The sequence below is a fragment of the Coenobita brevimanus genome, chromosome 108 (assembly GCF_032717465.1).
Source record: "Coenobita brevimanus isolate Jiangsu-jjx chromosome 108, ASM3271746v2, whole genome shotgun sequence".
In the NCBI taxonomy this organism is placed as follows: Eukaryota; Metazoa; Arthropoda; class Malacostraca; order Decapoda; family Coenobitidae; genus Coenobita; species Coenobita brevimanus.
The window spans coordinates 7,733,674-7,744,925 of record NC_137061.1 but is presented as its reverse complement, the minus strand read 5'-3'; positions in this window follow the sequence as shown (position 1 = coordinate 7,744,925).

Genomic DNA, 11,252 nt, shown 5'->3' with positions numbered 1-11,252 from the left:
CTTTACAATGGGTTAGGGCTCTATAAGTGGATGTGACTGTCTTTCATTAAAGTCCAAAAGGTCTTAGTGCACTGGTACAATAGGGAAGTATAGGCTTAATGGTCCAGGGGAGGAATATTACTATAAAAGAACAGGGGGAGCAGATCACTACAGTTTACTGGCTGGGCTCGGCGCGGCGACTCTCGCCCGCGCGTGCACTGGTAAGGGGGAACTCCTCTATTCTGGGCTGGGGGAACAACACTAGATTCACGGGCCCAGAATTTATAGTCTTTAATCAAGGGAAAGTAATCACAGGCACTTATAGATGGGATCCCTCTTATTCACTCTGTCACTGTATCACTGTCCCTGTCTCACTTCCTCGGATGTAGGAGGGAATGTCACTAATCTTGCCCGATTTTCTGGGTCGATATCACTCTGTCACTTTAAGGGGACCTCCGGGGGCTCTACCCGTGGCGGGAATCACCGTACCCGCTGGGGGGAGACTCGACCCGGTTCCGATCCACTGAGGCGTTGCAGGGAGACCCTCTTGCCTGGGGTCTCGACCTGTTGTAGACCCTCCTCTCTGGTCCCGTCGTCACGGTGCAGGGAGACCCTCTTGCCTGGGGTCTCGACCTGATGTAGACCCTCTTCTCAGGGTCCCGTCGTAGTGGTGCAGGGAGGCCCGTCTATGTGGGGCCTCGACCTGTTGTTGTGGCCCTCAGGACTGGAGCCAAACAGGTGGAGCAGTCGTGTCTGGCGTCGGAGCTTTTGCGGCAGGAGGAGGACAGCGTTGGTAGGCTGCTGGGCTCGCCCGGGGGTCCGGGGGCTGTGGAGGTCTGTCGGAGGACGCGCCGTCAGGTGTGGGCTGCGGCCTCGTCTCCTGCTGGTGCCTGGGGAAGACAAGAATCTCCCGGGAGTGGGAGATAGGTCCCGACTGGGACTGGGTCTTTGCTCGGGGGACACCTTCGGGGCAACTCTCCCGGGTGGTGTCCAGCTACTCCTGCAGGAGTTGGCTGAATATAGAGGACACACGGAGGCCGTGTTCTCTCTCTTACACAGGGAGGGTAGCACAGAGGCGACTCTCTCTCTTGTCTTCAACACAGCCGTGGCGCCAGGTCGATCGGCCCTGGGACCCACTTGTGGCTTTATACAAGGGGCTCTTACCCTTGGGGTGGCTAGGGGTGTTGGCCCCTTATAGTTCACTATTGGGCCTCCTGCCCTGTTTGTGATAGAGGGTCTTTCTCCCTCACAGTTCACTAAAGGACCTCCTGTCCTGGTAGTGGCAGAGGGTATTTCTCCCTCGTGGCTCACTGTGGCAGAGGGTACTGGCCCCTCGTGGCTCACCAGAGTAGTGGCAGAGGGTGGTGTTCCCTCGTGGCTCACTGTGGCAGAGGGTACTAGCCCCTCGTGGCTCACCAGAGTAGTGGCAGAGGGTGGTGTTCCCTCGTGGCTCACTGTGGCAGAGGTGCGAACACCTCGTGGCTCACCAAGGGACCTCCTGCCCTTCTGGGGTGAAGCTGTGGTCGTCACCACAATACTACTAGGGACTGATTTTAGATCAGTCCCACCCCACTGCTGTCGATGGTCAACCCGCCGTGTAAGTTGTTGCGGATCTAGGCTCACCTGGCGTTGGGGCAGTTGCGGGAAGAAGAGGCACAGGTCAGTGGTGGTTGGATGACCCTTTTGCCCTGGGTCATTAACCTGTCCGTTATCTCCTCCTCGGGTGGTGGGGTGGTGGTGGCCCGGTGGTGGTGTGGGGGGTGGCGGGGCGGAAGGTCCGGCCGCGGGCATTTTAAAGCTTTACTGGATAATAGCTATGATACCTACTTAAGCGTGTAGAAAGTTTCAGGACGATACATGAAAAAGAGAAAAAAAAAATCAGTAAAATCTTAATGTATTTAACCTTTCACTGACTACTGCTCCTAAGTGAGTAAACATATAATCATTTTAAAAGTATCATATTAAATTAATCTTTTACAAATAAAGCTCAGGGATTAGTTTTGCCAAATATAGCTATTATCCAGTAAAATTTCATGTAAATTGATGCATAACTTCAATTTCAAGCAAAAAAATGAACTGAGGCCCCTTAATATATTTTTCCATCTCCATCCTTCTATCTATCGTTGTTGTTGTTGTTGTTGTTAAGATGTTTCCATCTGATATGGTCAGAATGGAAGCAGGCCTACAGTGTGAGGCCCGCCAGTGAAAGGCAGATAAAATAAAGTAGCTGTTGCTATGGCGGTGGAAGGAATTAAGTAATATGGGATGCGATGCGGCTGGAGATCAAGTCGATGAAGTCGGACCTGGAGAGGTGCTGAGCAAGGTGTTCGCTGAGTTCTGTGGGGCTTAAGCCTAAAGTTGGAGACAGGTGGGCGGTCGTCATCGGCAGGAGAAGGGCTCCTGGGCGTAGGGTCGCTGACGTGAAGAGGTACGGCACGGTGTTTAGTGGCGGGCTGCTTAGTCGTCTTCCCCTTCTTCCTCGGTGGTGGTGGGGTGGCAGAAGGGGAGGGACACACCTCCTGGATGGACTGAAGAATGGCCGGTGACACATCGTCAGCAGAAGGTGAAGGAGTGGGAGGAGAGTCTGCCACATCCTGGATGATGGGCGGGACGGGAGAGGCGGAGTCTTCCTCAGTAGCTGGCGATGTGTTGTGCAGGTCGATCTCAGGGTGGGCGTTTTTGATGTCCATGGGCTGTGCAGTGCTAGTTGTGGTGATGATGGTTGCCTTGTTTAATGGAGCGTCGAGCTGCAACCTTTTCCGTGGTGTTCTGTGGGGTTGGGGAGACTGCAGCGGAGGGGCACGACACTCCTGACGAGGGGCTGACTGTACACCACGAGCGAAACTCTGTGGGATAACAAGGCTCGGCAGCCCGTTCTTCTCGAATATCTGAGGGAGAAGAAAGAGCATTGCGGCCATGTCGTCGCCACAGAACTCCCTCGCCGTCGCGATGCACTTGGCGGTGATCGTATCCACTTCACCAGGGCTCCAGGGATCCATAGGCCAGCGCCTCCAGGCCGTGGGGTGCCGCCGTGCATGGGCAGAGCCCTTGACAGACGCGCCTCCCGGTCCAGTGACATTCCAAGCCTAGGGACCCTTCGGTGTCTGGTGAAGACGGAAAACGACCGTCTCGCCCTCGCCTAACGAGCGCCTGAGGCGCCGTGAAGTGGGAACAGCGATCCTCAGACGGTGTACATACACATCTGTTATGCTGGGTGTTTTTAGGCCGACTTCTCGCCCTAAGAACACCAGCGACTGAGGGGGATCCTCTTTCCGGACCGGAAGTAAAGCACCCACAAAGGAATAGGACATAAAAACCAGGCAGTATACCTTAACACATCTATTGTCTTAATTTCTACACCGTTACAATATAACACAGAGAGGTATTGGATATACAGTAGACAGGGACACAGAGTTAGCCTTTAACACCAAGATTTACAGTTACACTTGAGACACAGTATTCTGCATGTACACTTATGTTGCTAGTTATAATATCACTAAAATGCCAGCCGTGTCCGCCGCCGGACATCCCACCTCACCACCCCCCACCCCACCATCGGGCCGCCACCGCACCACCACCCCAGGAGGACACAACGGTGAGGTTAGTGACCCCATTCAAGAGAGTCATCAGGACATTACGGTCCTGGGCCCTTGTTCCCCGCAATTGTCCCAACCCCAGGTGATCAGGGGAAGTAGACTACATTGCGGGCGGAGCAATGGTCGCCAGAATAGGGGTGGGACTGAACCAGATTCAGTCCCAGGTAACACCATATTGACGGCTTTATTACACCCTCTAGGGCAGGAGGCCCAAGGGCAAGAGGCCCAAGGCTACGGCCTTATAAAGTGTGTGAAGGGGAAGGTGACCCCAGGCTCCGGCCTTAGCACACCAGAGAGAGAGAGTTGCCCCAGCGCATCACTCTCTTGCTGTTCTCCCCTTCAGGAGCAACTAAACGTTGTCGGCCCAGATACACGGCGGAGAAGGGACGGCCCAGTACACCCGTCAGTTATTCCTGATTGGATAGATCAGCTTCTGGCTACGGCCAGAGTACGGACCAGGGCAAAGAGCCCCTGCTATCGTACGTGTAGCACTTCCCTATTATGGGAGCAACACCACGTCGTCGGCCCAGATACGTGGCGAGAGGACGGCCCTGTACGTCCTGCAGTTGTTCTCCGTACAGGTAGGCATTCGGCTCCGGCCGGGGCACGTACCAGGGTAGAGAAGCCCCTGAAGGTAGACTCAATCCGTATTGGAGAGAGTGTGGCCTCTGTGCCCCTCACTCCGGCTTGTCTCCTACTTCGGGAGCAGCACCACGCTGGCGGTCCCAAGCCGCGGCGAAAGGACGGCCCTGTCCGCCCTACAGGTGTTCCCCGTATGCCGGGCAAGTCCACGGCTACAGCCAGAGTACGTAACAGGGGAAGGCGACCCCAGGCACTGGCCTCCAGATGTACTCGAGAGGACACGAGTTACGTGAGTCCTCCTCCAGCCTCCTTCCCTTCGGGGAGCCCTCCGTCACCACCCGGGAATATAGCCCCGGAGGAGACGCTAGAGTGGTGGCAAGGCCCGATATCGGGCTTACCGCCTACACCCGGGAGTTTCTTGTTCCTGCCCGAGCCCCGTAGGAGACGCTGCCGCAGCCCAGTCCTGACGGCGCCTCTCCCCCTTGGTGCTCGCAGTCCCAGGACACCCAGGCCAGACTCTCTAACTCCTGACGAAGGTAATCCGGGCTCCCTCACTCCCCGGAGCCAAAAACGGCAGGCCCGATTACTCCGGCTGTTTGGTCCCAGTCCCGAGGGCCACCTATCAGGTCGAGGCCCCCAGACCAGAGGGCCTCCCTGCACCCCACCGGCGCGGCCCTAGTACGAGGGCCGCCTCCCAGGTCGAGGCCCCCAGACGGGAGAGCCTCCCTGCACCCCACCTACGAGTGCTACCTAGAGTGAATATTACCCAGGAGAAAGGAAAACAGTGATTCACCCCCCCCCTCTTTGTGTCAAGAACAACTGGGGAAAAAGAACAGTGCACAGTGACTCCGTAAGAAACAGAGTAGTCAATAGTGGCCTACCAGAACTCAGTGTTGACAGGGCAGAAAGTGAACTTTGTGTAATTATCCCAGTTCTCCCCCCCACGTAAGAGAGGCAGAGAGTTTTCTGTGAACACCTGAGGCTGGGCGCACATTGAGACGCAGGTGACACAGGCAACGCAGCACAGAGCAGGGCAGAAAACTGCATCTCACTATTTTAAATGTAAGCGCGCACGTGGGCACACAGGGCAGCACAGCTTAGGTGCAGACCTGTGTCAGCCTGCGCCACACAGTCTTTGAAACGCAGTTTCCTGCACACATGCGGCACAGCAATTCATTTTGACAGTACTCACGATGTCGTCCACCGAGGAACTTATAGAGGCTGTCCGCCAACAAAGAGTGCTGTATGACATTACTCATCCTGAGTACATGAAGGGATCTTGTAAAGACAAGATATGGGCTGTGATTGCATGCACTCTACAATTTAAAGATGGTGAGTATATTGTTGTATGAAAAATAATATCATGAACTTGCATACGTATACGACTGAGATACAGGCTTTCCTTTGATGTATGCCGTTGCATCTTGTGTGTGTGTGTGTGTGTGTGTGTGTGTGTGTAAATCACCGGGTCGGTCAGGATCACCTGATGGTCGTGATCGTCAGCTTTTACCCTCCCGGAAGGGAGCAGAGAGCTCATATAGTCCGATCTAAGGGCAAGGCTGTGACCTTCACACATGCACACACCCGTCCCCTTGCTCAAGGGGGACAGTAACCACCCACTTCGTCAGTGAAACTTTTCGCAACCTGAGCGAGGCGCGAACTCCCGTCTACCAGATGGCAAGCGTGAACGTTACCACTGCACCAGCGAGCGGTGTGTGTGTGTGTGTGTGTGTGTGTGTGAGAGAGAGAGAGAGAGAGAGAGAGAGACAGACAGACAGATAGTACCACTGAATTATATGTAATGAAACTAGCTCCTGGGATATTGCATTTACTGTAGTTAGTAAATATCAAGTAATTCAATGAAAAAAATTATATGATGCAAATTGTATTACACAATGAAATTTACCAGAGGATATGTCACTTTGTATCATATCATGCACTTCTTCAAATTGATCTTGGCTTAATCTGAAATAGTTCTTGTATCTTGTATCAGACTCAGAGGTTAAAGCAAATGCTCCATGGGTATTCCTCTTTTCTATGTATTCACTCCTCCACAGTGACCTCTTTCCTTTACAAATGTCATATAATAACATAACTTTCTCAAATTCATTTTCTGAGTCGGACTCTGAACTAAGGTTTCTTAAGTAATCTTGAGCGACAATCATGACCACAGTACCCGCACAGGACGACAGACTGCTTCTCAATGTGCGCACTACACCTGCCCTGCCCTGCCCTGCTCTGCCCTGCGTCTGCCCTGCTCTGCGTCTCAATGTGCGCCCGGCCTGAGGGAAGGGCGCGCAGGCCAGTCAAACGTAAGTGTAAGTGTCTCCGTGACAAGGTGACCACGTCGAGTGTCGATATCCGCGCCCTACCTCATTTATAGTAATTAAAATGCCCGCGGCCGGACCTTCCGCCCCGCCACCCCCCACACCACCACCGGGCCACCACCACCCCACCACCCGAGGAGGAGATAACGGACAGGTTAATGACCCAGGGCAAGAGGGTCATCCAACCACCACTGACCTGTGCCCCTTCTTCCCGCAACTGCCCCAACACCAGGTGAGCCTAGATCCACAACAACTTACACGGCGGGTTGACCATCGACACATTGGCTCCGGTGAACTCTTCGGTATCGGTACTCCAAGCTCAACTTACTCCAGACGTCGTGCAGCTTACCATCTCGCCCGACTTCACGCTCTGAGGAAGTAACTCACGGTGCTAACTGCCCTAGTTCCACTACCACGAGCCTGCGACAAGATCCTTCACTGCAAATACACCTTGCTTCACTGCATACCAGCCTTTCACGGTGTATCATCGCAGCCCCAGCAACCGCGCCCCACGATTGTGTACCGGGGGACACACACTTGTGTGTTCCCGCCTTTTCGTGGGTTGCACCCCCCTCCAACTATCCTTCCTTTCGACCCTAGTGTCCCCCAGTGGTGGTACGAAGCCGAATCCTTAGGTTTTCTGGCGCAGGCCAGATACACGAGGGAGCCCCTCAGGCAGGGGTGGTTATAGGAAGCCACTGGGGTGGGTCAAACACTTGTTAGGGCGATAGGCAAGACCCTTCCAGGGGCAGTGGCAGGGCTATCACGACCTCCGCTAGCGGGGGGATAGTCACCACCACTGTAGGTAGGCGCCTTCTTTTTTCTGAGTGCATGTGAGTGTGATTGGAGAGTGAAAGTGTGAGTGACGGCCGCCAAGATGGCGAGCCGAGATGCAACCCCTACCTCTAAAGAATCGCTTGCCCCTCAACCTTCCCGTGACCCCAGACTCGCCAAGAAAAGAACACTTGAGACGAAAGACGCCACCCCTACCTCCGAGAACGCCAGTGGACGAAAAGCAAGATTTGACAGCCCTGACAGACGCCAAGACCTCCCCCCACATATCAACTTCACCATGGACTATGACGACACACCATCCAGCCAACAAAACGACCCGGACCAGCACGACTCCCAGGACAATCATTACGTAGAAGACTCAGCCTCCGTCCCCCAAGACCCCGACGATGGCTTCACACTCGTTACCAACAAAAAGAAAGGAAAAAAACAGGCACAAAATTCCTCTGACCCACGCCCCACCTATCCCAATCACCGGCCTTCCAACCCACCCACCCCCACATCCAACCTCCCAGCTTTCCTCATCCCCAAACCCGACAACTTCTCTAACACCTATGAAGTAGTGACAGCCAATGAGAACTCCTACCCCAACCTTCAATTTAAAATAACAGCCACGAAAGCCCTAAATACTATCATAGTCCCCCTTAACACTGAGTCACTGGACATCTTAGAAAACGTTCACGAGTTAGAGGGCAAACCCGTGAAACTCATCAAACTTGACCCCCAACCTTGCCACAAAGAAACTTGTTGTTAAGCATTACCCCCTTAACTTCCCCTTAGAGGCTATCCTCAATCACCATCAAGTCGAGGAAGCCAAACGATGTGATGCAAAAGGGGAGCCAACCAGATAAGTAATCATCACCCTCCGTGGCCCAACTCCCGACTCACTTAACCTAAAATCATGGGGCACATATGACCTCCGCCCCTACACCCCAGAACCCCTACGATGCTTTACTTGCCAGAGGTTTGGGCACCACCAGTCAACATGCAATCGCCCTCCCACCTGTGCCCTCTGCAGCGGTCGCCACCCAACTCAACAATGCCTTGATAAATTCAAGGCAAAGCAAGCAGTCCAAGCCAAATGCCCCAACTGCCATGGCCAGCACCATGCTTGGAATAAAGCATGCCCAATCCGCAAAGCCATCATTAACAAAGGCATTAATAAAGGTCAGGGACGTGCGCAGGGTAACACCATCATCACCCCTGCCCCTTTAGGCACCTTTAAGTGGGGGCAACAGAACAAAGGCGCTAACCACCCCTCTCTTACTACAGGCAATTTCCCCCCCCAACCCCCAGACCCCCCACACTCACCCCCCAACCTCACCAACTGCCCCCCCTCCCTCGCCTCCTTCTACCACCCTTAAACACGCCAGTACCCAAACTACCGCATCCACCCAAACCCAGACTCCACCACCAGCCACCCCTCAACCCTCACCCCCCCCCACCCTCAGTAGCCAAGACCTCATTCTCATCTCGAACACCATCGCCCAGGGCATAGCTACCTATCTATCCACCTTGATAGGCAAACCAGTTCCCACCACCGACCTTACCAAAGTGCTCCATGACTCCATCCACTCCTTCCACAATCACTCCACTTCCCCCAACGCAAACACTGACAGCCCTCTACCCACATCAACACCAACACCTGTTGAGAACCATAACACCACTCTCACACACACATCCAAACAAAAGACAACACACAACACAACCTCCACACAACCACAATCAGACACTCCATCACACCACTCCAAACACCCACAACACCAGCGCCGCAACAGAAGCAGACACCGACACTCCACAAACAGCCGGAAAAACACCTCCTCACACAGATCCCCATCAGCCACATCCCCCACCAGAACACACCACGAGCCCCGCTCCTCCACACGTGAAAACATAGACTCTAACATCTTGTCAAAATCACACTCACGCTCACCAATTTCAAAACACACATCACCGACACAAACGCCATCAGACATAGACACCCAAACACTAATATGGACAGACGACATGGACATGTAAACACTCCAACACCCTCCCCCCCCACCTCCACAATATCCCCCAACCCCCCCTCACATTAAAATCCTTCAGTGGAACGCCCAGGGTGCGCAGAACAAGCGCTCCCTTCTAGAAGAAACAGCGCACAAAGACCAAATTGATGTTATCCTCCTCCAAGAAACCCTCATCCCCGCCCATAAATCTATCAAAATTCGAGGCTTCACCTCCTTTACACTCCCCCATTCCCGAGGGGGCCCCCGGGGCTTAGCAATTTATATAAAAAACCACATCCCTAACAAACCCATTCACCCCCTGCCTGACTGCGGAGATGGCGTGGAAGTACAGGGACACTCCATCACCCTTGCAACCACCCAGTTACATTTATATAATATATATCGCCCCCCCAACGCACAGCTAAACCTGGACGAGGTCCTTGCCACATCAATAACAGATCATGTGCTACTTGGAGGTGACCTTAATGCCCACCATCCACGTCTTGGCTCCAGGAACACCAATCCAACAGGGCGCCACATCATAACCGCATTAGATAATACCCCCGAAATATCTCTTTTAAATGACCCTCAATCTCCCACTCACTTGAGAAGGGGCAGATTAGACCTTACCATGATTACTACTAACATTGCAAACTTAGCTAAATGGGAAATACACCCCTCCCTTGCTTCAGACCATCACGCAATCCTCTGCTCTGTTAATCTTGCTAAGCTCCCCAAACCCCCCAACCCCCCACCCAAATGGAATGTTAAAAAAGCCGACTGGGCCCACTTCACCTCTATATTAGAAGACTCCTGCAACATCAACCCCCCCATTGACCTCGAGGAACATGCGACCCTCATTACCAATGCTTTCCACACTGCAGCCACTCAAGCCATACCCACCACCAGCCCCCCCAAACACCTACACCGTGATTATTGGTATTATTGCGACAGGGTCAGAGAACTAAATAAAAGATTAAACAGGGCCAAGAAAATACATAGAGCAAACCCCACCCCTGAAAGCCTAAGTTACTTACAGTCGGTAATCAGACACTCCATAGATGAGAAAAACTCCCTTAAGGAGCAAAAATGGCTAGAGTGGTGCCAGACATTGGGAGCTCATTCAACAACAAGCAGTATATGGAGAAAGTTAAAGGCATTTTCTAACCCCCGCCCCACCCGCCCCCCGACACACCCTGACCCACAAGGAGAGGCAGAACGTTTAGCTGACAACTTTGCACAGAGAACCTCCCCAAATCAACTGCCACTACTAACGAGGCAAACTCAAGACACACTACACCCCGTAAGAGAACAGCTGATTAGAGAAAGCCAGAATACACCTTCCCCCTCTGATCAAAATTTCACCCTAGATGAGCTAAACAGGGCCTTAAAAACAAGCACAGACACAGTCCCTGGAGCAGATGGAATTACATATTCCATGATTAATCATGCGGGGAACTCTGCTAAAACAGCCTTTCTAGACCTCATCAATCACTCGTGGCATTTAGGCATTATTCCATCTCAATGGAAGGAGGCTATAATCCATCCCATCCCCAAGCCTCTCGATCCCACCACCTACAGACCCATCTCTCTTCTTAGTTGTCTCTGCAAAACCACCGAAAGAATGGTTAAAAGCCGCCTTGGCTGGGTCACCCCATCACCACATAGCCACATCGCCTTCACAAAAGGCAAGGGCACAGCTGAATGCCTTAGCTCATTTTTATCAGAGCTCAGGGGAGGTAAAGGCCTAGCCATTTTCATAGACCTGGAAAAAGCTTTTGAGCTGGCATGTCCCCAGGCCATCCTTGCCACCCTTGCAAGCAAGGGTGTTAAGGGTCGCCTTCTGCGCTGGCTTGAAAGCTTTTTCTCAGGTCGCAAAGCCAAAGTCAGGTTCCAAGGCCATCTTTCAGAAGCATATAATCACACAAATGGCACTCCACAAGGAAGCATCATAAGCCCCACCCTTTTTAACACATTAATTGAATGCC